The following is a 26,362-nucleotide window of genomic DNA, read 5'->3' as shown; positions in this document are numbered from 1 at the left end:
TTTAGAAGACTATATAGTATTAAAATAAAATAAATGTAGTCAATATGTGAGGTAGTGGGTAGATCATAAGCACGGTTAAGGAAAAATTGCACTGTTTGGGATGCTTGGAAATGGGAAATCTCTAGTAGAAGCTTCAAGAACTTTAGAGGCTTCAAAGTAGCACGTATGAGGAGATGAGAAGGTGAAGCCTCTGCCAGAGGGGTGGGATTGCTTGCTCCTGACACCTTACCTCACCTCAGGTGAAAAGATCAGCAAGTGTCCTGGGATCTTGTCTCGGCCCTTCCCTTCCAAACCTTACGTGGACTCTACCCTTTGGGGGTGGCTTGTTTGCAGCTTTCCTCTGGCTATGTCTTTATTATGGAGAAGCATGTGACCCCACATCCCTCCTTCTGTGGCCTTACTTTTAGAATGTGAACACATAATCCAGCCCCGAGTTGAAGCCCCTGCCTGCATTGTCAGCTAAAAGCTTTGTGTCCATCTGGCTTGCTTTAGATAAGACCTCAGTACGAGGTCTTACGGTGTTTTTGATTGGTGTTTTGAGCTCTTCCTTCTTCTCCAGGTGCTTTTTCTCTGCCCTGGGCCATGCCCTGGGCTAGGAAAATGCTTTTCTCAAAAATTGTGTTTGTTCTGACATGTTTTATATTTGATCTTGGTGCCTGGGTTTTTAGTTGCCCTTTATCTCAAAATCTGTTTGTATAGTACATTAGAAATGTGCATTGCTCTTTTCACCAAGAATTACAATTAATCTGACCATCTGAAAATAGATGCCATTCTGTTTTCCAAATTTACATTAACTTAATGTATTAGGGTTATCCAAAGAAACAGAACCAATAGGGTGTGTGTGTGTGTGTGTGTGTAAGACACTTATTTTAAGGAACTGGTGTATGTGATTGTGGAGGCTTGGCCAGTTCAAAATCTGATGGAGAAGGTTGGCAGACTGAAGACTCAGGAAAGAGTTGCAGTTCAAGTCCAAAAGCAGTCTGCTGGCAAACCAGGAAGAGCTAATGTTGTAAATGAAGTTCAAAAGCTGTCTGCTCAGTTCTCAAAAGAAGATATACAAATGGCCAACAAACATATGAAAAAATGCTCAACATCACTAATGATCAGGGAAATGCAATATCAAAACCACAATATGATACCATCTTACCCCTGCAAGAATAGCCATAATAATAAAAAACAAAACAAAACCAGTAGATGTTGGCGTGGATGCAGTGATCAGGGAACACTTCTACACTGCTGGTGGGAATGTAAACTTGTACAGCCACTGTGGAAAACAGTGTGGAGGTTCCTTGAAGAACTAAAAGTAGAACTACCATTTGATCCATCAATCCCACTAGTGGGTATCTACCCGGAGGACAAGATGTCATTATACGAAAACATACTTGCACACACGTTTATAGCAGCACAACTTGCAATTGCAAAAATCATGGAACCAACCCAAATGCCCATCCATTAACAAATGGATAAAGAAACTGTGGTATACATTATGTTGGAAAACTACTTAGCCATAAAAAGAAATGAATTAATGACATTCTCAGAGACCTGGGTGAGATTGGAGACTATTATTCTAAGTGAGGTAACTGAGGAATGGAATACTAAACATCATATGTTCTCCCTGATATGTGGGAGCTAAGCTATGAGGGTGCAAAGGCATAAGAATGATACAATGGACTTTGGGGACTTGAGAGGAAGAGTGGGAGGGGAGCAAGGGGTAAAAGACTACAAATAGGGTGCAGTGTACACTGCTCATGTGATGGGTGCACCAAAATCCCACAAATCACCACTAAATAACTTACTCATGTAACCAAACACCACCTGTACCCCAATATCCTATGGGAAAAAGAAAGCCATGTGCTGGCAGAATTCCTTCTTACTTGGGGACAGTCAACCTTTGGTTCTGATCAAGGCATCAACCGATTGAATGAGGCCTACCTATGAAATGGAGGGCTATCTACTTTACTCAAAGTCCACCAATTTAATTGCAAATCTTACCCAAAAACTCCTTTACAGAAACATCCAGAATAATGTTTGACCAAATATCTGTCATCATGGTCCAGCCAAGGGAACACATACAATTAACCATCCCACTTAGTGTTTTTCAAATTGGACCCTGTAGAAGGTATTAATAGATCAGTAGGTGAAATTAAAGGGGAGGAATTCAAAGATTAAATATATTTGTGACATGTAACCTACTGTACCTCCCTCTTGGAGTGCCATATTGCACATTCATCTGTTAAAGACTTTGAGAATTTCTGAGGTCAAGACAACTTCTTGGCTTTGTGTAACTGCTGCCAGAGGAAGGCAGGGCAGCTTGTATTACGTGGTCCTTCACCTTGCAGCCCCAACCTCCACCAATGCATTGAGAGGAAGTGGGGCTAGGGTTGTTTCCCTATAAATCCCAAATCCTAAACCCTGACTTTCAGATCTAAATTGCACAGAAATGTTTGCCTAAGTGCTAAAAATATGTGCTGCAAACTAATTCAATACAATTGGATAACGATATATTCAGTGGTTCACAGGTTTTTGAATAAATCCCAGGCAAAATGGTTAAAGCTTCTGTATTGCAGTGAGCTAAGATGCCCTGGACAAGGCTTGGTCTTTCCAGCTCTATCACTTCGCTCTCTTGATAGTTCTTTCCCCTTTTGTCTTCATTTATCAGCTTCATGCTATTTAACCTCCCTCTTTTGCCACTTCATGCTTCCTCTCTATCCCCAAGGGAGCTCTAAACAAAACCAAAAGGAGGTATACCACAGAAAGAGCAAAGCTGTTGTTGTTTTTATAGAATGCATGCTGCTCCCTTTCTGCACTTGATAGCAAAGGCCTCCTCATCCTGAACTCTGTGCATCGCTAGTCGTCTTTCCTTAATTAAAATGCCCACAGGCTGGAACTATGGTATGCCTGTGAGGTGATGATAATAGATATAAAGTGATGGTAATAGATATAATTAGTGATATATAAACTTAAGCTTGTTGAATTGAATTGAGTTCATATAAGTCAAACCAACTGAGGGAATCCAGATTCTTCACCCCCCCCAAACCACTGGCCCAGATTGTGTCTGTGGCTTTGACATGACTTCTTGTGAAAAGTGTTTGGGAGAAGGAAGCTGGTTGCACGTGCTCCTCTCATTCCTTTACTCTCCTTTCCTCTCCTCATTTTAGGGAGAAGTGAAGGCAGCATTCCCCTGGTTGAGCATAGTCTATTCCTGCCTTCTTTGTTGAGGCTAACATAGCTGCATGTCCTTGTTTCCTTTCCTGGCCAGTGGCTGTCATGGACCAAACTCAGAGTAACTCCCCTGAATGCAAATGGGATAGAAGAGAGCCTCATATGGGGCAAAGCATGAAGGTGGAACATTTGCAAACTCATCTCTCCAGTCCTGGCCGGTGGCAGATAAAAGCTTTCCCTAGTACTTAAAAAAATTTAGATCCTTAAAGCAACTTGGCATGAAGAGTAAAACCAATTAAAAGGAAAGAAAAAACAAAACAACCTGTAAACCGCAATCTAGTAACTAGGGCTAAGGGAGGCAGGAAAGAAACATCAGAGTAGGATGTGCTACATTTCCATGCCACACTACTGAGCTCAGGAGGCGGGCTTTTTTCATTTTTCTTTCTGATGAAATTAACACCCCCACATGAAAAAAACATCAAACCTTCCCCAACTCAAAGCAGATTGCTTGTTCTGACATTCCAGGGTAACTGAAGGAGGCTTGCAAAACCCAAACAGGAAACTGAAAGGCAACAGCATTGGAATCTGCTGGAGAAGCTTCTCTATTCTCTCTAATCTTTCCCTGTTAGAAGGGCCTCTTGCCTTGTAGGCTGAGCAGGGGTGACTTTTGGCTCTCGTAAGGTTGGGCTGCCTCGGTGAGGCCCCAATACCATTGATTTTGGCCCTTGCTGATCCTCTCACTTTGGCTGTCTGGTACTAGTAGTGGAGACCAATTGGTCTCAGCATGCTGCAGTCTGATGATTCTCTTGACACCAGCACTCCCAAGTTCAGTCTGCATTTGAGTTTTCTCATTAAGTGGGAAGTAAACAATATAGGTTATTATTGAGCAAAATCAAGGATGATATTTGGAGCTCGAATTTGCTGGAACATCATCTCAAGATCAGTTCCATGGTCCTTCTTTCTATTCATGCTCTTTGAAGTATGGTGTCTGTGAAAATGTAACTCTTTTTGCATTTTCAGGTTATTTTGGAGGAGTTACAGTACATACAGGGTGGTCAGAAATAGCAACATTAGCTTCTGAGAGAGACCACAAAAGAAAGACTGCACTTATAGTGGTTGTTAAAGCTGTTTAAATTCTTAGTAATAAATTGTTGAATGATTGAACCACAACCCACAGTTTGATTAAACTAGGTCAAATTTAAGTTTACCTTACTCGACTACTTGTAAAGTGGGCTGATGTGGCAAAGAACCACCAAACAAGTGCTGCTAAACAGAGAGCACGATGAGATGGTTATTTATTTTATATATGCCTCTGGTTATACAGTTTCCTGTTGTTACTGTGCCTTAGGAAGCAAATATTATCAGCTGAGCCAATATCACCTGAAAAACTCCAAAGCTCTGAGGACTGTGCCCAAATGGACTGATCCATTTACAAAACCTTTTCTGGCCTGTTTTCTCATCTAAAAACCTACCTCATAGTAGTGTCTGAAGATTCAACGAGATAATACATCTAACCCCTGACAGAGAACTAGGAACACAGTAAGGAACTAAAGAAAGAGTAACTATTATTTGAACCTAGGAAATTGTCACCATCCTCCTTTTGCATAGGAGTAAAAGGAAGCTGAAATGCTGGAGTGATTTCCCAAGGGCACGAGGGTAAAAAAATGAAATGATTGTATGAGGCCTGGCACATGAAGGGTATCCCAAACATTTTTTTTCTCTCACTTCCCTAATATGTGGTTCGGCCCAAGGCAAGAACACAGAAGGAGGTTGTATTCTTGTGTTCAGAACATTGACTACCACATTGTAAATTGAGCACATGGGGAGCCAGGCTCTGATCAGCTTTATGGTCAGCAAGAGTTCATTAAACAAGAACAAGACCTAAAAGGTAAACTTGGATGGAATCAGGAAAGTCAGATGGAAGGCAGCATGTTATGAGATGCTTACTGGGGAGGACAGCACAAAAAGTGTGTGATTGTGGCAAGGGGTAGGGAAAGTAAGGTTTGAAACTGGGAAAATGATGGAGAAAGCAAGAAGATGAGGCATGCAGAGACGTATTTTGCTCTGAATTATTTTGACTAGGGATGTACTCCGCAAACTGGCATCTGAAGACCAGAAAACCATGGATATATTCATGTGGCTTAGTGAGAATTATTTTTCTTTAAAGAGGCCTATACATTACTCAGCTTTGAAAAATGCTGAACAAAGGTCATATCTACTTCAAATAGATAACTTCACTGATTGGACAGTGCCTTAATAGTGGTCCAGACTTCAGAACCACTCTGTAAATTAATCCTTTCAATGATACAGCATCAAGCTTATCAATGATGGTTTCACTTGCTTCAAATGATTAGCACCATAAAGCTTAGGTCCTATTCCAGAAGTGTTCATGGAGTCCCTTGGGTGTAGTGGTAAACATTCATATGTGGCAAAAGTTAAATCTAAAAATATCTGAAACACTCTGAATTAAAATCATCAGATTATTGTAAATATCAGCTTGAGATATCAACTATCAACACTTTCAATTTCTTAATTTTGAAAGTTGCTTTTATTTTATTTTTAAAACTCATCAATTATTCTTTCAGTGGGCTTCAAATATTTTAATACTGCAGCACCAAATTCTTAGCTCTGACCACAGTGAGTACTGCTTCCCTGGTGTATCTCTACACACTGGATGAGATGATGATAAAGCCTAGGGATTGGGGAGCCACCAGATGGAAAAAGACAAGATCTCGGAATGACTGCATGGAGGAGAGCTGCCCACTTGCCCAGGAACTTTTATGAGAGCAAGAAACCAACTTCTGGTGTGTTAAAATTCTACCTTTAAAAACTGTTCCAGGCCAGGCACAATGACTCACGCCTGTAATGCCAGCACTTTGGGAGACTGAGGTGGGTGGATCACGAGACCAAGAGATCGAGACCACCCTGGCTAACACAGTGAAATCCCGTCTCTACTAAAAATACAAAAAATTAGCTGGGCGTGGTGGCGGGCGCTTGTAGTCCCAGCTACTCAGGAGGCTGAGGCAGGAGAATTGCTTGAACCGGGATACAGAAGTTGCAGTGAGCCAAGATTGTGTCACTACACTCCAGCCTGGGCAACAGAGCGAGACTCTGTCTCAAAAAACAAAACAAAACAAAAACAAAAAACTGTTCCAATGTAATAATTCAGCTGGGATGAAATATATATTCTGATACTGATGCATCTGAGTTTTTATCTCAAATAGCAGAACACCTTGATTCCTAGACACTACAGTTTAAGTAAAATATGTGTTACTATTAAGTGCCAGTTATGGTTCTAATTATTTTAAACATATTGTCTTATTTCAGTCTCATAAGAAACTTACAATGTAGGATGTTTTTAATCTTTACTTAAAAGATGAATAACTGAAGAAACCAAGGCACAAGGAGGGGAGATATTTTGCCTAAGATCACATAGCTGTCAAATGGCCAAGTTTGGAATTTAGATTATTTGGACTCAAAAGTTGTATTTTCAACTGTGAACTTTCAATCATGCACCAGTTGTACATAAAATCACATGGAGTGCTTGTAGCAGAGACTCATCCTGTTCACTGAAATCTACTGCCTCTTCTTATTGGAACACCAGCTGGATGGTATTTCCCTTCCTCCCTTGTAGGTAGCTGTCACCCTGTGACTGAGATCTCCTTAACAGAATGAGAGGAAAAAAGAAAATTCATGCTACCTTCAGTCTGATCCATTACAAGTTCCCATAGTGCTCCTCCATGCTGTTTCCCCTTCTACTTGGTGGATGCAGATGACTATGAAACCCTAGCATATGGGAGAGCCACTGATGGAAGGAGTCTGGGTCACTGAATGACTGCATGTGGAGAAGCCTCCTACCAACCTCACCATGAGCCATCCTATGAACAAGAAATTAATTTCTATTGTGCTAATCTACTGACACCTTGGAATTGATTCTTTCTAAAACTTACCTTAACTAATAAAGAGCTTTTTAAAAATTCAGTTTCCTGGTGTGAACTCCAGAACTCCTAGATTAGAATCTCTGGGATAAAGACTATGTATCTCTACATATTTTTTTTTTTTTTTTGAGATGGTGTCTCGTGCTGTCGCCCAGGCTGGAGTGCAGTGGCGTGGTCTTGGCTCACTGCAACCTCTACCTCCTGGGTTCACACCATTCTCCTGCCTCAGCCTCCCGAGTAGCTGGGACTACAGGCGCCCACCACTATGCCTGGTTAATTTTTTGTATTTTTAGTAGAGATGGGGTTTCACCGTGTTAGCCAGGATGGTCTCGATCTCCTGACCTCATGATCCGCCTGCCTCGGCCTCTCAAAGTGCTGGGATTACAGGCATGAGCCACTGCGCCTGGCTGTATCTCTAATTTTTAAAAGATCCCCTGTGCAATTCTGAGGTAGCTAGTCTTTAGCAGTATTGCACTTCATATCACAATTGACTTTTTCCTTTTCCTAGCTAAATTCTAGTTGGATATCTTAAGACAATGGTTTTCCATTTTTAGTTTGCCTGATTTTTTAAAGAAGCTATAGCTCAACAATTTATATTGCTTCAGAAGAAGCTTCACTTATTTATTTAAGATTCAATCCATTTGACCCAGGGGATTCAAGATGTATCATCTCATCATGAGGGCACCAAGTCATCTATTTCCTTCTTTCTCCCATCTCTCCCTTCCTCTGTCTTTCTCTGTCTCTGCCTCCTATTCTTCTGTCTTTCTACCTATCTGTCATGGCTAAGTAGCCTTCCCCAAAGTATTTTCCTTCTATTTTATTGTATAAATATAGAGGTTTTGCATTGTACAATTCCTTGAAAATAACATGTGGCGATTACAACATGAGATTTCATCCGCTGTTCATGTATTATAGTGATTACTTTGAAACTGTGACTGATATTTGAATCTTAGGGGAGAGAGGGCATTAAGAAACTCTCAGGAATGATTAGGTCTCCACCAGCTATTTTTTCAGTTTAAAATTGAGATTGTATTTCTTGCATCATTTCATCCATTATTTATTTTTTCTGACTAAAATAGATTATTGAAACTCAACACAGTGATAAATTTGATCTCTTCAAATGCCTTGAGTGTTTATATTAGGATGACATTCTTAATTGTCAAGGGGGTATATGAAGAAAGTCTTTGATATATCTAGCTCCACTGACAATTAGTAGAGCTGCATCATATAAGGATAGTTAATGATTCATAGAGTGCTTACTGTGTGCCAGTTGCCCTTCTAGGGACTTTGCATAACTTAAGTCCTTTAATTCTCAAAATAATCCTATGAATGGAGTCCTGTGTTTATCTTTGTTTCATAATGTGGAAATGGAGGCACGGAAGCACAGGGGAACATGCCCAAGGTCACACAACAAGGAGGGGTGGTGTTGGGACATGAACCCATGTAGTCTGGCTTTAGGCTCTGTGCCTTTACTACACACACTGACTGTTTTTATAGATAAGCACGCTTCCATGTGATTTAAAAAAATCATTCTAAGGGTATATTCCTTTTCTATTGCTTTGTAACAAGTTATCACTATTTTAGAATCTTGAAACAACATGCTTTTATTATTTCACAGTTTCCATGGGTCAGGAGTCTAGGCTCGGCCTAACTGGGTCCTCAGGTCATGGTCTCACAAAGCTGCCGTCAAGGGATCAGCTGGGACTAGGGTCTCATGTGAGTTTCAAAGTCTTCTTCCAAGCACACAGCTTAATGGCAAAATTCATTTCCTTGCAGCTGCAGAACCAATGGCAGCCTGTTCTTTCAGTGCCAGCAGGAGAATCTCTTTCTGACTCAGTGAAGTCCAAACCCTTTTTAAAAAGGCTTCCAGCTAATTAAGTCAGATCCAGCAAGTATAATCTTCCTTTTTGATGAATTTTTCAACTGATTTGAGGCCTTAATTATATTTTCCAAATCCCTTCACTTTCGCCTATAATGTAACCTAATTATGGATGAAACACCCGGGCAGAGATCATGGGGCTGTCTTAGAATTCTTCCCAGACAATAGCGCAATGGGTATGTCTGATCCCTTCCTCCATGAGTGAGGGAGATGGCTAAATACTGATGGTTTCATTAGAATTTGACTCATTAATCTCAGCTTCTAAAAAATATCTGGAATTTGTTTTTCAATGTTTTATAAATAAAAATTCCCTTCTTTAACTTTTTTTCTAGAATTCTTTATACAAGGTTGATAGCATAAATAAATTCGGAATTTTTTTGAAAATTATCTTGTAAATTTACTCTGCTGATTAGTTTCCTGAGACATTTCTTAAAACCACCTTGTCACTTTTGTCCTTTGATCACCTGTTGGGTAAAAATCAAATTCCTTAGTGTGTGACAGACCAAATCTCTTATGTACTCACCAAATGTACCATGTTGTCTTAGCTGCTTGCTACTGACTTCTCCTCCAGCGTTTTACGCTAAAAAGTGGAAAGGAAGAAGGGAAGGAAGGGAAAAAGGCAGAGAGATGGTTACTGGATTAAGTTTGAATCCCTCCGGAAGTTTCAAGCAGGCCCCAGGCCCTAAGAATTCATTCATCAGTAACCCGTAATCTGCAGTGTTAGCTGGTCTGAGATAATATTCCATTTCTTGGAGGTTAAAGGTTATTTTAACCCTGGGAAGGTATAAACTAACTAGAGAAACATGAATAAATTAATTACTTTAAATATGAGAAACAAAGGTATAGTAATAAATGCTTTCAACCTGTGTATTCTACTATTTCTGTTATTCCATCCTCTGCTTCTAATGTACATTATTATTTACTTATTTATTTAGCATATTGCTTAGTATCTGCCTCCCTTCTTCCCACTCTTTCCCATCCTGTCAAGTATAAGGGCAAGGGTCGTGATCTATTTTGATTACTGAGGTATTCAAGCATCCAGGACAAGTTATTGAATAAATACATAAATAATTGTGGTCTGTTCTTAGGATTTTTGAATCATTTAAGAAAAGTTAACATACTGGATTTGTAATTATATTGAGACTTTAAGGATCATTGTTTTGGTTTGGTTTCGTTTTTGGGTTTTTTTGCTGTTTGAGCCTAACACAGATTGGAGGACTTTTCCAAAGAGGAGGGTGTAAGGGGAGAATGGCTCTGTGTGTGTGTGTGTATGCATGTGTGCATGCATGTGTGTGTGCGTTTCTACATGCTGTATCGTGGCTAAGTCAGTAGACAGGATTGTCTGTCAGTATAGGCCTTCTGAGGGTGTAAACCCTCTAAGGAATAAATGCATCTGGAGAAATTCTACTTCCTGCAGTTTTAACTCAAATTGGTTTCAAGAGGGACACAGAGATCTTCCCTCTGGAGAGTAGGTGCAGGCATTATTACCCGCTCCCCCTTTAATTTTTCTGAGGAAACTGAGAATTAGAAAAATTAGGTGCAAGAGGGATAATATTTTTGGAATTTCTCCAGATACATCTTGCTTTGTGGGTGAACTAGATTTCTGCCTTTGCACCTTGTCCACCATGATTGCTTTAGGAGACTATAAATGTCACCTCAGAAAGGATATGAAAAGAGGATATGTAGAGGATATAAAAAAGAAGTCCCTTACAGGTGTTAGAAAGAAGTGGGATGTTTATCCTTCCGTGCCAGTGGATTGCAAAAAAGGAGACAGAAAAGAGAATTGGAGAGGCAGGTTTTTAGTATATGCTTCCTGCTAAGAAAAGTCCAGAGAAGAGTCCAATTTTTCCCCATCACTGTTTGGAGCACTTGGGGAAAAAAGACCGTATTGGAAGACTCTTTGTTAATGTGTGAGGTGAGATAGTAGTGACAGTCTTGATCCTGTGGGTTCTGAAAAGTTATTTGAGCCTTGACAAGCAGACGTATTGGTGTTAAGAAGTCCAGGGAATTGGCAGAGGCCTGAAGATGCACAGAGGCTGTAGAGAAGGAAGGTACAACCAGGGGCAAATGGTCAGAAGCAGAGGGTGTGCCAGAAAAATGTTCCAAAGACCCATGTGGACTGAGTGACACATCAGCTGGGAGGGGACCAGGCCACGCACGGAGGATCCAGAGGGCTCTGACATGCCTTTCCCTTGCTACCACACGATTATATCAGCCCCAGCCTCTGGGGAGAGAGAGCAAGCTGGGAAGATCCAGCATTGGGAAGAGAGGAATCTGGGAAGATCCAGAGGAAGCTTGGAAGATCCTCTGGGGAGAGAGAGGAAGCTGGGAAGATGCAAAAGTAAATGCATCATGGGGGAGCCCATTTAAAAGACAAGAGACTTTAGTACTGAATATTGACAAGTATAAAAGAGTGCTGTCCATGCATTGGTACCCAGTGAGGTAGATGTTTATGAGGAAGAGTAGATCTATGACAGAAAACAGAGAAGCTGCATTTTCTTCAAATATTTGAAGCAGTATTTGAAGTTTTTATCCCTATTACCCCAGGTGCATACCCAAGCCCACTCAGGTGTGAGGGGGCATGGTTTCAACTGCAATCCAGATCCCTAGGGCAGGGCTTTTTCCAGTATACCCAAGCGTCCTGTTTTTGAATGTCAGCAAAGCTTACAAACTGTTGCCACATACAAACCAACATAGCCTTGGATAGTGGCCAAATTAATACGGATTCTTTTTTTTTTTTTTTTTTGGAGACGGAGTCTCACTCTCGTCCAGGCTGGAGTGCAGTGGGGCGATCTCGGTTCACTGCAAGCTCCGCCTCCCAGGTTCACGTCATTCTCCTGCCTCAGCCTCCGGAGTAGCTAGGACTACAGACACCCGCTACCATGCCCGGCTAATTTTTTTAGTAGAGACGGGGTTTTGCTGTGTTAGCCAGGATGGTCTCCATCTCCTGACCTCGTGATCCGCCCGCCTCGGCCTCCCAAAGTGCTGGGATTACAGGCGTGAGCCACCACGCCTGGCCTAATACGGATTCTGTAAGCTTTAGTGCAAGGGAGGTATTCAAGCTTGGGAAAGGAGGAAATCCATCTGACCTGAGTTCAGGAAGGGAAGGTGATGAATGGGAGATGAGAAGATGTGCTCTTTCTCAGTGTCACTTCTAGTGTGGACTCATGGAGGTTAATCAGGTGCTCAATGCAAACAAAAAAAAAAGGGAATATGATTAGCTTCTATGAACTATGAACTCAGGTTGAGTAGGTTCTAGGTAGGCTTTTCCTCTGGGACTCACTCAACTCCATTTGTGTTCCCAAAGATATCACAACAATAAGAACAGCCTGGATAGGAAGATTCAAAAGATGGTTTTCATATACCCGTTAAACACAACTGGGACTCCACCTCACCCATTTCTAAAGAGGAAAATGAAATCTGACAATAAAAGACTGATTAAAAAGCTAGAGGTGAGGAAGTAGAAATGAAATAATGAGATATTTTAGTCAGAAATGGACTCTAGCAATTTTAAGATAACAGAACATTTATATAACGCAATTTTATCTAGTACTATTATTAAAAAGTAAAAGAAACATTGCAATTATCTCAAGTATTTTAGAAGTGTAAAGCAACATACTAAATAACACACACCCTTAGTCCTTATATCTAGAATAAATATAGAGTATTTTGACTAAATTGTCAAGATGATAATCTCAGTTCTCCAGTTTACTTTTACCTACTTAGAGAGACTTGAACGCGGCACATGACAGCATGTGGCTCACTGATACTTTCTGCTGCACAAATGCAGCATCAGTCATGATTATCCTCAAACCCAGGAAGGCTCCTTTGGATATAGTAACATCATGTTAATTCCAAATAAGATGCAGTTTCCCTCAAAAGTCCTCATCTATGAAATGAGCTCCAGAGATTTTTAAGCAAGGGAGCAGGCGGGAAATGATATCCTTGTAATGGGTAAGGTGCCATCTCATGCAGAGAATAGAGATAGACCAGTTGGGTCTATGTCTAAGATTAAAATCTCCTGCCATCCAAGTTGCTTCTACTTTGGAAAACTATTGGCAGAATTAAAATAATTTTTAAATCATTAAAATAAGTAATCCACCCCCTTTTCCATGTATGCACCCTATCAAAGATTTTTAAAAGGGTAAGGGGCTTATGTGGGGAAGAACATAGAAATGTAAAAGGTGGGAGTTGAGGGGAGGGTGGTGAGAGGAATAGGAGAAATTTAAATTATCTGACTCTGAGAGCCAAATACTATTTATGGGGAGAGTCCATTGACGCAACATCAACAGAATGTGCGGTTTGATTTTGAGTTCTCCAGGGCAGTGCTGGGTGTGTGCTATGCACATGTGTGCTCTCTCACCACTCCCCCCATGACCCACCATGTGCATTTGCTGGTTTAGGAGGAGGGCTTGGCCCTGTTTTAGAGAGAGGTTCACTGACTCACACACAATTTGAACTCAAGACCTTGGTCTCATTGATTCTAGACCAGCTCACCCCTGTTTTGCTAGATAAAGATTGCATTAACCAGGTAATATTTTTCTCAAACATTACCAGGAGAGGAAACATCAAATTTAACACTGCCAACTTATTTCAATGTTTAACCTAAATCAATAATATAATTAACACATGTAAATAAATTACATTTTTGAGAACATGGTTGAGGATTTTAAAAAGATAGCTTTTCCCTCCTAACCTTTTCCTATCCTCATTTGCAGGTAGCTTATTTGTCTGTGGCCCTCAGTGCATGCTGTGAACTGCTTTCCCTCCTGGTATGTTTCAGTAGCAGAATATTAAACCTTTGTTTTTAGGTCTGTGTTCTGGTTCAGGTTAGGGTTTGAGTTCATTTTTTGAAATAGCCACCTAGAGATTTCAAACCATGAAATCAGAGAATCTCACGAGCAAGTGGACATTGTTTGCCCTACTTCTTAATGTCTTATGCCCTCTGGTGGTAAAATCAGGTGACCTCCTATATTTTTCTTTGAATTCTCCAAAGCAAAATATTTCATTAAAATAAAACAAGACGGGTCTCTCCCTTTTTCTGCCATTGTGGTGTATGCGGTTGACTCCATTCCTCACTATGTCTGCTTGCAAGTTTTTCAGTATCAAGCGATTTCTGGCCAAGAAACAAAAGCAAAATCATCCCATTCCCTAGTGGAATCAGATGAAAACTGGTAATATGAGCACCTACGACTCCAAGAGGAGACATTGGAGAAGACTCAGCTGGGTCTGTAAGGACTTGCACATGAGATGGCACTCAGATTCATGCTGTACTGGGGTCACTGGCATCTTACCATATCAACTTGGAAACGTTGCCACTATCTGTACTGTGGGACATGTTTTAATGAAAAAATGTTTTATCTTTGTTTCTGTGCCCTGCACTAGGTTGGTTCAGTAACAAGTATGTGAGGACTTTTGTTTGAAAAAAAAGTTAAGACAGCATTCATCATTATTAGCAAGTTATTGAAAATGTATATATACACACACATATATATACATTATATGTGTGTGTGTATGTATGTGCAAGTATATATGTGTGTGTATGTGTGTGCTCTGGTTTGACACTAGGAGTGTGAGGTAACTATTGAGTAGTGATGAGTCTTGTGGTCTATAAAATAGGCCTATCCTTTATAGAGTAAGGATGCCAGGCCTTTATACCTAGGCTTTTTGAATAGAAATGAAGTTCCCTAAATCTGTTGCCTAGAAAAACATATATCTGTACATAAAATTCGACTCTAAGATGCTCAAATTCACTGAGGTAAAATTATAACTAGGATTAATTTATAAAAAAATTACTTCATTACCCAGGTCATATCCTCTGAAAATATGAACAATAGCAGAAAAAAATAAAACAATGGGTCAGAGCAAAGGAACATATTGATCTGGGGGAGAATTTATGGAATAAATGTTTTTCCATGTGTATTTTTTAAGAAAGTATTTAACTTTTTTTTTTTTAAGAGACAAGGCCTTGTTCCGTGGCCTAGTCTGGAGTGCGTTAGTGCAATCACAGCTCACTGCAGTCTGAAACTCCTGGGCTCAAGCAATCCACCCATCTCAGCCTTCTCAAATCTGGGACTTACAGGTGTGCACCACGATGCCTGGTTAGTTTTTTATTTTTATTTCTATAGAGATAGGGTCTCACTATGTTGTCCAGGCTGGTCTTGAACTCCTGGCCTCAAGCTATTCTCCATCCTCTGACCTTAGCCTCCCAAAATGCTGAGATTACAGGCATGAGTCACTGCATGTGGCCAACATTTTTATTTTGAGAAGAAAATATATTTTGAGAGGGTGTTAAGTCATCTCTTTTAAAATGAAGTTTTGTAATCATAGGTAGAAATGTTTTTAAATACCTTTTCTTTCTTTTTAATATTTTTATTACCTTTTTATTTTGAAATAATGTCAGACTAAAAAAAGTTGCCAGTACACAGAACTCCCATATATCTTTTACCAAACTTCTCCAAGTGTTAATATTTTACTTAACCACAGTATAATTTTCAAAATCAAGAAACTAACATTGATATTATGCTATTAACTAACCCCAGACGTTATTCAACATTTGCCAATTATCACATTAGTGCCTATTTTATAGCCAAGATCCAGATTATGATTAAGGTAATAATGATTAAATTCAGCTTATACATATTTAGTAAGACTACCACAGAAGCGATATTGTGGGCTTCTCAGTACATATATCATGGGTCCTTTTTGTTGAATACTTCTTATTATTGGTGATGTTAGCCTTCAACACTTGGTTAAGGTAGTGTCTGCCAGACTGCTCCACTGTAAAGGAACTGTTTTTACTTTTATATTTAATAAGGACTTTGTAGAGAGAGACTTTAAGACTATGTAAATATCCTGCTTCTTATATATTGCCCCACTCATCGCCAACTAGTGATTTTTTTACTTTAATAATTTATTTGACACTCGTTAATTATAATTCTGCTGTAAAGAAGAGCTTTCCCTTCTCTCCCATTTGCTAGTTATTTCATTATTGAAGTATATCAGTATGCAGTGATGAATACTTATTTTATTCTATATGCTATACTCCATTATTACCATAATTTACTTTGTTCTTCAAATTGGCTCACAATTGACCACTGGGGGCCCCTTCAAGTTGGCTTCTGTGTCCTTTCAACGTGTGTCCACCATTTTGTTCTTACTGCTTCTTTTCTTTCTGGCACAAGATATTCCAGGATAATCTTACACAGTACTTTCCCTGCCCCAGCCATGAGCTCAGTCATTTCTCAAGGATCCTTGGTTTCTTTTATTAAATAATGTCATCCAGAAAGCAAGATCTAGGTGCTCTTTGTGTTCATTGCTACTGGTGTCATTACTTTTAGGCCCTCTCATCAGACAAAGCTAGATGAAAATCTGTTTATAATAAACATGTGTACATACACATAATCTAAGTCTCTATCTCTGTATCATCTGTCTATTATCTATCATTTATCTATCACCACGAGTTCATACATTTGATTCCTATTTATATCTATCTATCTATCTAATCTATTATCTATCATCTATCTATCACCATCAGTTCATACCAATACATTTGATTTCAGTCCAGTATTACAGTGTTAATTCTAGCCTTCCTCCTTTCCTTACTAGTAACTCATTTCTCTAAAAGTAAGAAATCTCCCTCTTGTTATCCAAATATTATTTACTTATTTGCACAATCCTAAAATAAACATTAACTGGGTTTATAATTATTAACCGATGCCTCTTTGGGGCTGGGGAGCTTGCAAACTAGTGTACAATGTTTGTGTACATTCCTGTTGGTCTTTGGTCTTAGAGTATATAATAGGTACATTGTATTAATAATACATGTATATAATAATACATTGGGTTTCAAAGTTGTCTTCAGTTCATGCTTTTCTTCCTCATCCCCTTCAGTGTGGTTTGTAATTGAGTTAGGCTGATTTGTTATTGTTTGTATTGAATTTTGGGTTCTCCCTTCACCCTGCTTGATTTTAGTCATTTATTTATATTTTTGGTATATGAAACATTACCATGGTTTCTAAAAGTCAGAACTGTAGAAAGAGTTATACTCAGAGAAGTGTTCTTTTCCCACCCCCATCATCCCCTGCACCCCGACTCCTTCCTGTTATCCCTGTATATAAGCAATCTTAGTTCCTGGGTTAACCTTTTTGTGGTTTTCTTTCTTTTTCTTTTTCTTTTTTTTTTTTTTGGTCTCTCTTTCATAGAAGTTGACACATAATAGATATTCTTTTGCACTTTGTCTTTTTTCTTTTTCACTTAAGAAAAACCTATTTGGATTGTGTTCTGAAAAACAATCCAAATAGGTTCACAGAAATCCTTTTCTATTTTATTTTCTCTTAGAGCCTGTAGAGGTACACAATTTGTTTAACTACTCTCTTGTGTTCAGATATTTACATTGTTTCCAATATTTTGCAATAACAACAATGTCACAATTAATAACCCTGTGCAAATATATTTTTGCCTTATCGGAGGTGTATCTTCTGGGTAAATTCCTAGAAGCGGAATTGCTGAATTAAAAAATAAGTGTATGTGTAGTTTCTTAGGCATTACCAAATTTCCCTCTAAAAAGCTTGTACCACTTGACATTGTCACCAGCAATGTGTGAGGGTATCTCTTTCCCTACAGACGACTGCCATATTTTTAATTTTTTTGCCAATCTGATAGGTGAAAAATAATATTCCTATAAAGTTTTAATTTGTATTTCACTAGTTATGAATGATATTAAACATTTTTTGCTATCTTACAAGGTTTTTTATATATCTTTTTGTGAATTGTCTACTCTTGTTTCTTTATCTAGTTCAATATTTTTTTAAAATCCCTTCTCTTTCAATTTTAGGAGTTTTTAATATATTAGCAGAATATATACTTTATTATAGAAAGATAAATGTTGCAAGCATTTTTTTAAAGTTTGTTTGTTGTTTGACTTTGTTTATGGTGTTTTTGCCATGCATTAAAATTTTTATTTTTATGTGGCCACTCGTCAATCTTTTTTTTTTAATTGCCTCTGGATTTTGAGTCATGGTTAGAAAATCTTTCCCTATACCAACGTTAAATAGAAATTCACCCATGTTTTCTTCTGCTATTTAAAAAAATTTTTTTTTGTTTTACATTTATATTATATCTCTTTTTCATTGGGTCTTTATGCTTGTATATGGTGTGAGATATGGATCTAAACTTATTTCATTCCCAATAGCTATCCAGTTGTCCCAGAACCATCTATTAAAATTTGCTTGCCCCAGCAATTTTGTGATGTCACTTATCATGTACTAAATTTCCATATGTACTTGAGTCGATTTCTGGGCTTTCTAATTTATTCCATCAGTTCGTTTGCCTAGTCATGCACCTGCATCCCACACTCTTAATTATGAAGACTTTATAGTATGTTTTAATGTGTGATAGGGCTAGTTCTTCCTCCTAGTTTTTCTTTTTAAGTGTTTTCTTGGCTCTTCTTCAGTGTTTTATGTCTTTCAGAAATGCTTTCCTCATACAGTTTTTGCACATTTCCTTTTAAGTTTATTTAAGTGTTTCACGTTCTTTGTTGTTATTATAAATGAGGGTTTTTCTGTTATTACATCTCCTAAATAAGCATTGTTTATGTATATAAAATAGTAAGTTATCTATGTAATGTTTTTATCCTGCTATTTTATATTATAATATCTTATTGTTTTAGTTAATGCCTTTTCTTAACTTGAACCAGAAATACATTTTTATTGTGTTAAGCCTCTGAGATTTGATTTATTTCTTATAGTAGTTAGCTGAGTCTGACAAATAAAAGATAGAAATAACTTTATTACCATCATAAAGTAAAGATATTAAGAGCAGAAATATTGACAAGTTTGCCTAAGGTCATAGAATGAGCAATGGACAACACTGGTTTTTAAATCAATATCCTATGTTATTAACCACTGCATATTACCCTCTCCTCAAGGTGTGAGTTCCTGAGCTTTTCTGCTAGCTTCCATTTGAAAGAGAGAAACCAAGTTCATTCTCCATCCTTCTTTGTCTACTTGCAATTCTGTTATTCATTGTAGGGAAATGAGTGGGAGCAGAAGGCAGACTGCTAGATGAATAATAGCATGGAGGGGACCCATAGCTACATAGATTTAAGAGAGTGTGAACTCATTGTACTTTATAGGCATAGAAAACTATACAAGATTTTGTAGTTATAAAAATAACAAAATCTCAGCTCTGATTCACCATTCAATTTGTTCTCACTATACAACAAGTATGATCTTTTAAGAATGAAACTAGTTAGATGGCATTCTCTTTGTTTAAATCTTTCAATGGATTCACATTTGTATTAGAATAAAGACAAAACTCATTCACATGGCCTCTGCTTTACTATCCAGGCTCAGCTCCATGCCTTGTACTAATTGCTATCATACGGTATTTTGATCACTTACTTACTGCCCTGTCTTGTAAACTCTTCAGGACAGAGACTTTTTAAATTTTGGATTCCAGATTCTGGTACCATGCCTAACACATAGTAGGCACTAAATATATGTTCGTTGAGTGAGTGAAGGAGTTAATGAATAAATATTGTTTTCCTACCTTTTTTGATTTCATGGAATATGCTTATCTCTTCTTTAGAATATTTTCTTCTTCCCTGCATGAGGAATGAGCTTTCTGTATCCTTAAGATTGCCACCATCATCAGCTGTGAGCTGTCATGAACTTTTCAAACTCTGAAGAGAAATGTCAAATGAGTGATCTGAGATTCTTGTTTTAAAGAAAATAATCAGCTGATATATTTCTTCCTACTACTTATATTTTCTACTCTTTATGGAAATGATTTTGCATTTGTTGGGATAAATAATCCTCAGTCTTTTGTAAAAGGCAACCTGAAAGTTTTATTTGAATATCTCACCCTGCCATTTCTTTTCTTTTCTTTTTTTTTTTTTTTGGAGACCGAGTCTCACTCTGTCACCCAGGCTGGAGTGCAGTGGCGCAATCTTGGCTCACTGCAACCTCTGCCTCCCAGGTTCAAGTGATTCTCCTGACTCAGCCTTCCGAATAGCTGGGAATACAGGCACGTGACACCATGCCTGGCTAATTTTTTGTATTTTTAGGAGAGACAGGGTTTCACCATGTTATTCAGGATGGTCTCGATCTCCTGACCTCGTAATCTGCCCGCCTCGGCCTCCCAAAGTGCTAAGATTACAGGCGTGAGCCACAGTGCGTGGCCCTTTTTTTTTTTTTGAAATGGAGTCTCACTCTGTCACCAGGCTGGAGTGCAGTGGCACAATCTCAGCTCACTGCAGCCTCCACTTCCTGGGTTCAAGCGATTCTCCTGCCTCAGCCTCCTGAGTAGCTGGGACTATAGGCACGCACCACCATGCCCAGCTAGTTTTTGTATTTTTTTGTAGAGACAGGGTTTCACCATGTTGGCCAGGATGGTCTCGATCTCTTGACCTCATGATCTCCCACCTTGGCCTCCCAAAGTACTGGGATTACAGACTTGAGCCACCACTCTCAGCCCACCCTGCCATTTCTAAAAGGCACTTTCTCTCAAAAGCCTGGTCCAACCCTGGCAATAAAGATTTTCTAAGTATCATATGTAGTCTCTAAACTAGTTTTCTTGACATTTGATAGTAATAAAAGTAATTGTTTCTTGAGCTTCATCTGTGTATTAAGACACTCTTGTAAGCATATTATATACAATTTATGAAACATATTAGTTTCACCACTTTCTGGATGAGGAAACTGAGGCATAAAGAGGTTAGGTAACTTGCCTAAGTTTCTTTAAACACAGCCAATAATAACATGAACTGAGATTGGAATTCAGGGAAGCCAATTCCAGGGTCCATACTTTAAATCTGCAGTGGATCACTTTCATCACTTATGATGCTTCATCTTACTGTACCTCCTAGAACATGTAATGTTGTTTGTGCGCTTCATGTACATCTATTTCATCATCCAGATAAGATCCTAGATGTTCTTTTTGGAGGAGTGTCTTATTTCTTCAGCCTTACAATGTTTAGAATAGTGCCAGATATATTGTGTGTCCATTTCATACACAATTACTAAATTGCTTTGAAAGCTGTATTTAAATTCTCCCCCTAGTTTTAGGTAATTGTATATAGGGGTTTTACCAAGTTAGGATAAAGCAGCATATTTAAAAAATCTCCGAATTTGTTTACTCAAGAAATAAGTGTAGGATTGTGATTATAATAGATGTAATAGGAACTCAGGAGGGGTAGGAGATCCCCACAACATCATCCGCCTACTGTCCTTCCTTTCTGTACCTCCATGTGGATATAACGATGCGTTGATGGATATGAATGAAACTGGGCATTCTGTGACTTATTGATTTGAACCAACACTGGTTAATAAAGCATTCATTTAACTCATTCTCTGTTATAGCTCCCTCTACTGAGGGCCATGTCTCTTCTCTGAAGGAGGGGCAGGAAGCTTGTTGTCACTGTATGAAGGTGCAACTGAGTTCTTTAGCCAAAGGACAACCGCAATTCAACCTGTGTACAACAACTCTCCTGTGATGATGACTGCCTTCCTCTGCTGACATGCCTCCTGATGCTTGGAAGGTTAAATTATTCCCCCGTGCCACAGTGAGTGGGGTTTTTGGGGGAACATGATGGTACTAACCATCAACCTTAAGAAAATAATAACTTGTTATTACTAAGACCCTCTGCCCTTTATGCAAATAAACCACAGCAGGCTACCATTTAGACATGCTTGTACATGTCTAAATTTACTAAACGTATGTTTAAGAAATATATGTGGAAAGTTACAATTCTGTTATTTTCCCAAACCTATGTTCAACTCAGAGTTTGCAAAAAGAAAAATAAAAGGAAAGTCAAAAGAAAAGTAACTGAATATATTAAATTTCTTTATCAAGCCTCCATACTATAAGACTATGTCTTCTTAGAACTTTGTTACATTATCTTTTTTATTAATAAGTGCCTTTTGTTGTAATCATTTTAGGTCATAAAAATAATATATGTTCATGGTAGAACTATTGGAAAATCAGAAATATATTTTTAAGTGTTCAATAATTCATGATCTCTTCACTGGAAGATATTCACTGTTAGTATTTTGGTATATTTCTTTTATCTAGATAGATTGATGATGAATAGATTGAAAGATAGAGATGGAACTGTTTTTGATATGCACATATACATATAGTTTATTTCCACTGCCTGAGCTTTATCTCATGAACATTTTTCAGATCACTTAAGATTCCTCAATGACCTTTTATAAATGGTTTAGGATGTGTATTTTATAACTATATAGTGTTCTATGTAATGATCTGACAGAGTTAGATATTTTGATGCTTTCACTGAGATGAATGCCAGATTGCTCTTCTAAATCCTGTCCGAGTGAAAGAAGAAAGTACATCATGAACTGCATAAAAAACAGAGGGTGATTTTCTAAAGAAACAGAGGAACTTTCATCTGCCCAATGAAATTCAGAAATTAAAAAATAAAGAAAAAGAAATTCTTTTCGGTAAAAAGCCCCAGAACCTTGATGCTTATCAGAGATTTATCAAAGTGATTCGAGCCTAATGGGGACCTGTTTGTGTCTGAAATCCCTCAGCACTGCACAAGGACAGGAAAGTGACAAGAGGACATATTTCTCAGATTTTCGGCTACTTCATTTTCTTAAGTCAAGCTGCAAATATCACAAATATAATTTTGCATGCAGTATTTTGGCTGTTCATGGTGGTTATCAACTGGTGGGAGGACCAAAGGGAAAGAAAATGGGATATGAAATCAAGGGATGTTTTCTGAACCTTAAAGTTGGCACAGTGATATTATCTCTACTTTTGCAAACAATTTACCTTTCTTTGTTACTGTGCAAAGTCAACACTTGCTTTGAGATATATTTACTCAAATAAAAACAGTGTCTAATTTGGTAAGCAAAATACCATATACTGAAAGGAATTAGATTAGTCCTAAAAGGAACTAGACTGGGCTATGCAGCAAGAGAAATAAAGATTTTACTTCAGTATTCTGTACAATGGAGCATAAAAGGCTTTTATAGCATGTAAACATACATTAAAATAGTATACCTATCAAATTGAAAAGGATTAAAATGTTGCATGTGGGCAAGGTTGTAGAGAATTGGAAGCTGTCACTGTTAGAAAAGGACAGAGCAGTTATATAATACCTTCCAAAACTAACAGTATATGTGTCCTCCAATGGCTCCTAGGTAAGCTTTGACCTATGTGGAGGAAACGTGTGAGAGGGCAATGTTGCAACATTATTCGAGATAGAAAGATCTTTTAAACAACCCAAGATTCCACTAACAAGAAAATAGACTGATAAATTTTGGAATAATGATTCAGTGGAATACTATGTAGGAGTGAAAATAATGTGTATCAACATGGATAAACCTCAACAATTTAATGGTGAATTACCAAAGCAAGATATTTAAAGAAATGCAAAGTGTGATACCATTCATATAACATCTAGGGACACAAAACAATACTCAATATTATTTGTAGGTGTCTATGGAGCATAAATACAGAAACATCACGGGAAGATAAACATCAAATTCAAAATGTGTTTACTCCTGGACACAGAGACAGAGAGAAAGAGAAAGAGAGAGAGAGGAAGAGAATTGGCTTGAAAGGTAGTACATAATTAGTGTCAACTTTAACCTTTCATTCCTCGTGAAAAATCTGAAATAACTATGAGAAAATAACTAACAGCAATAACATGTAACAAAGCTGGATGACAAGCATATGGACACTTATTATTTCATTCTAGATAATTTTCTCTATCCTTGAGCTATTTCATTTAAAACAAACTTTTCAAGGTCACAGAGCTAAGAGATGGCAGAATTTGTTTGGTTTTGTATTAGGAAGTCTTGTTTTTTGAACCTATTTAAGAGACTTCCAGCTATTTAAAAGAGAGGAGTCATGTGAGGGCATAGTTGTGGTACGAAGTACTGACTGAGACCTCCCTGGTGCAGAGAAGCCAAAGAGCCTTGGCAAAATTTCTGGGTTTAACATGGCCCATCTTGCTGGCTTTCCTTTGAAGATGCTTTGCCCATTGGATCAGCAGTCTTAGCTACTAAAACTTTCCCACAAGTCATCTTATTATCCTCATTCATTAAGGTGGCAGGGAACAAGATTTTCTCTAGCACTCACATGTGCATCGGGGGTCTGTCTGGATCTAGCCACAGTCGAGCATCCCCTGGTCTCCTGAGTGTGCCCTGTGAACTGCTCCCCCTCATCTCTACCTTCTTAGGTTCTGCCCATTTTCTAGAGCCAGCCACACCTCTCAACTCCACGGGAGCTTTCCCAGATGCTCCAACCCTATGCAGTCGCTTCCTTTTCAGAACCATTATAGCAGCTCATCTGCCACTTAGCATGTGCCGTCTTTTATTTCAGGTCTTCTTAAAACCTAATAATCAATACACTTTAAAGCTAGGAGCAGTTTTACAGAACACACAATCCAATTTCCTCTTTTTGCTAATGAGAAAATGGAAACCTAGAGATACTTGGTAAATAATAGAACCAAGTCTAGACTCCATCCCTCCTTTGCCATTATCTGGTATCATTTTTACTGTGATATGTGTGTGTCCCGAGAGGTCAGGTTCTTTCTGGACAGCAACTTGTTTGAAACTATAGCATGTGCATATTGGATCTTTAATAGCCATATGCACATTGTGACATGGTGCTTCACCAAACCACATAGGGCAGGTGGAAGATAAATAATTTCTTGTGTAGAACAGAGTTTAAAGTTAAAAAAAAAATTATTTATGTAGCGGTGGCTCATGCCTGTAATTCCAGCACTTTGAGAGGCCGAGGTGGGCGGATCAGGAGGTCAGGAGTTTGAGACCAGCTTGGCCAACATAGGGAAACCCCATCTCTACAAAAAATACAAAAAATTAGCTGGGCATGGTGACAGACACCTGTAATCCCAGCCATTGGGAGGCTGAGGCAGGAGAATCACTTGAAGTCAGGAGGTGGAGGTTGCAGTGAGCTGAGATCGCGCCACTGCACTCCAGCCCGGTCGACAGTGCGAGACTCCATCTCAAAAAAAAAAAAAGTATTAACGTATTTCAAACCCTTAGGTGTATAAAGTTTCCTTTAAAAAAGGATTAGAAAGCTTCTATTGGTCATATAAGATGTTCAGATGTTTCTATTTTTGTTACTACAAGCAAAACAAAGTTAATCGCTCTTAACTTTGTTCCCTTAATTCACTGCTAAAGGTGAGCTCAGAGAGGATTTATATGGACCAGTTCTGACCATTGTAGGTTAAAGACATTTCTTTGAATTTCAGCTGAGAAACATTCTCCCACGCAGCCCTTTTACCAGTTAAGTTGAATAAGCTTAACTTTGTAGATATTGTTTTTAGTTTCATTTCAGAAAAAAAGAACATTAAGAAGTCAATTTAATAAGCAAAATTATTTACATGATTTAACTTAATTTGGCAATATGGCTGGGAAAATACAGAACAAAACAAAAGCAAATGTAAGAATACATACTTGGAACTGAACCAGTAGTGTTAGCAGTAATTATGGAATTAGTAGTTTTAATTACAATTAAAAAAGCACCCTAAATTATCCAAGACCTATGATATGTGACATGGCACTCATCACCTTGAACAACTTCTCTGAATTCATTTTAAAACTGAGTACGGCGCCCATGGCATTTTCTTCCCAACTCATCCACCTGTGACCATGTTAAGAAGAAATTCCCTAGAATAGTTCCATCAAAGCTTACTGTGAACACTCTCACAACTTAATCAATGTTCTACACGTTCATTTCAAGGTTATTCTGAGATCTCAGGAAGGGTTTGTGAGCTTCCTGAAATAGAAGAAGTCTCAGAGGAATTCATCCCCCTCAGCTCAGTGGAGACATTCCAGCCGTGCGGGTCTCCTTCCTCCTCTCCACCCCAGCCTTCCTCCTTCTTCTTCCTCCCTCACGGCAGAGATATGACAAACACCACCCATTTACAGTTGGTTCTCCTAATTCCACCCACAGGAGCTAAAAACCTAAAGAAAACACATTTATTTGTTTAAAAATGTAATTTACAGACAGCATTTTCATGAAAAATGTTCTCACCCTCGTTGTGCTAGTTCGTTGTATCTTTTTCTTCCAGGCTTATTCCTTCCCAAATGACTACAGTTTTTGCTGGCATTTCTCTGAAAGTATACTTGAGATCTCTTTAAGAGTCAGAAAAGCTACCTGAAATTGCAGGCAGCTTCCTGTTGCGCTCACATTTTGCAGAATCCACGCTTGGTGTGCAGAAGGTGGGCAAGGTGTTTGAAAAAACAGGAAGCACCTGTGAATGTGTGAATTTATTTCTGGAAGCAGAAGGCTCCCTCTGAGATGGCTCTAGATGCTTCCTGCTGTTCCACCTATGAGCATTTTGCAAGGCCTTTCAGTACTTTGGGGCTATGAACAGGCTTCC

General features: G+C 38.5%; 1 long non-coding RNA gene across 1 annotated transcript in view; it reads right to left on the bottom strand.

Moving 5' to 3' along the window:
* The window catches only part of LOC109029065 (uncharacterized), a 31,774-nt gene extending 5,628 nt beyond the window's left edge, over positions 1 to 26,146 (bottom strand). Inside the window, exons 1-3 of the long non-coding RNA XR_002008060.3 lie at positions 26,014 to 26,146; positions 19,531 to 19,663; positions 9,503 to 9,559 (exon numbers count right to left, since the gene is read on the bottom strand). This is a non-coding gene — a long non-coding RNA (uncharacterized lncRNA). The remainder of the gene's footprint in view (positions 1 to 9,502; positions 9,560 to 19,530; positions 19,664 to 26,013) is intronic.
* Positions 26,147 to 26,362: the final 216 nt, after the last annotated feature.

Source organism: Gorilla gorilla, chromosome 10 (genome assembly GCF_029281585.2).
Source record: "Gorilla gorilla gorilla isolate KB3781 chromosome 10, NHGRI_mGorGor1-v2.1_pri, whole genome shotgun sequence".
Lineage (NCBI taxonomy): Eukaryota > Metazoa > Chordata > Mammalia > Primates > Hominidae > Gorilla > Gorilla gorilla.
Note: the sequence above shows the minus strand (reverse complement) of the source record. Positions and strands in the feature narration are given on the sequence as shown.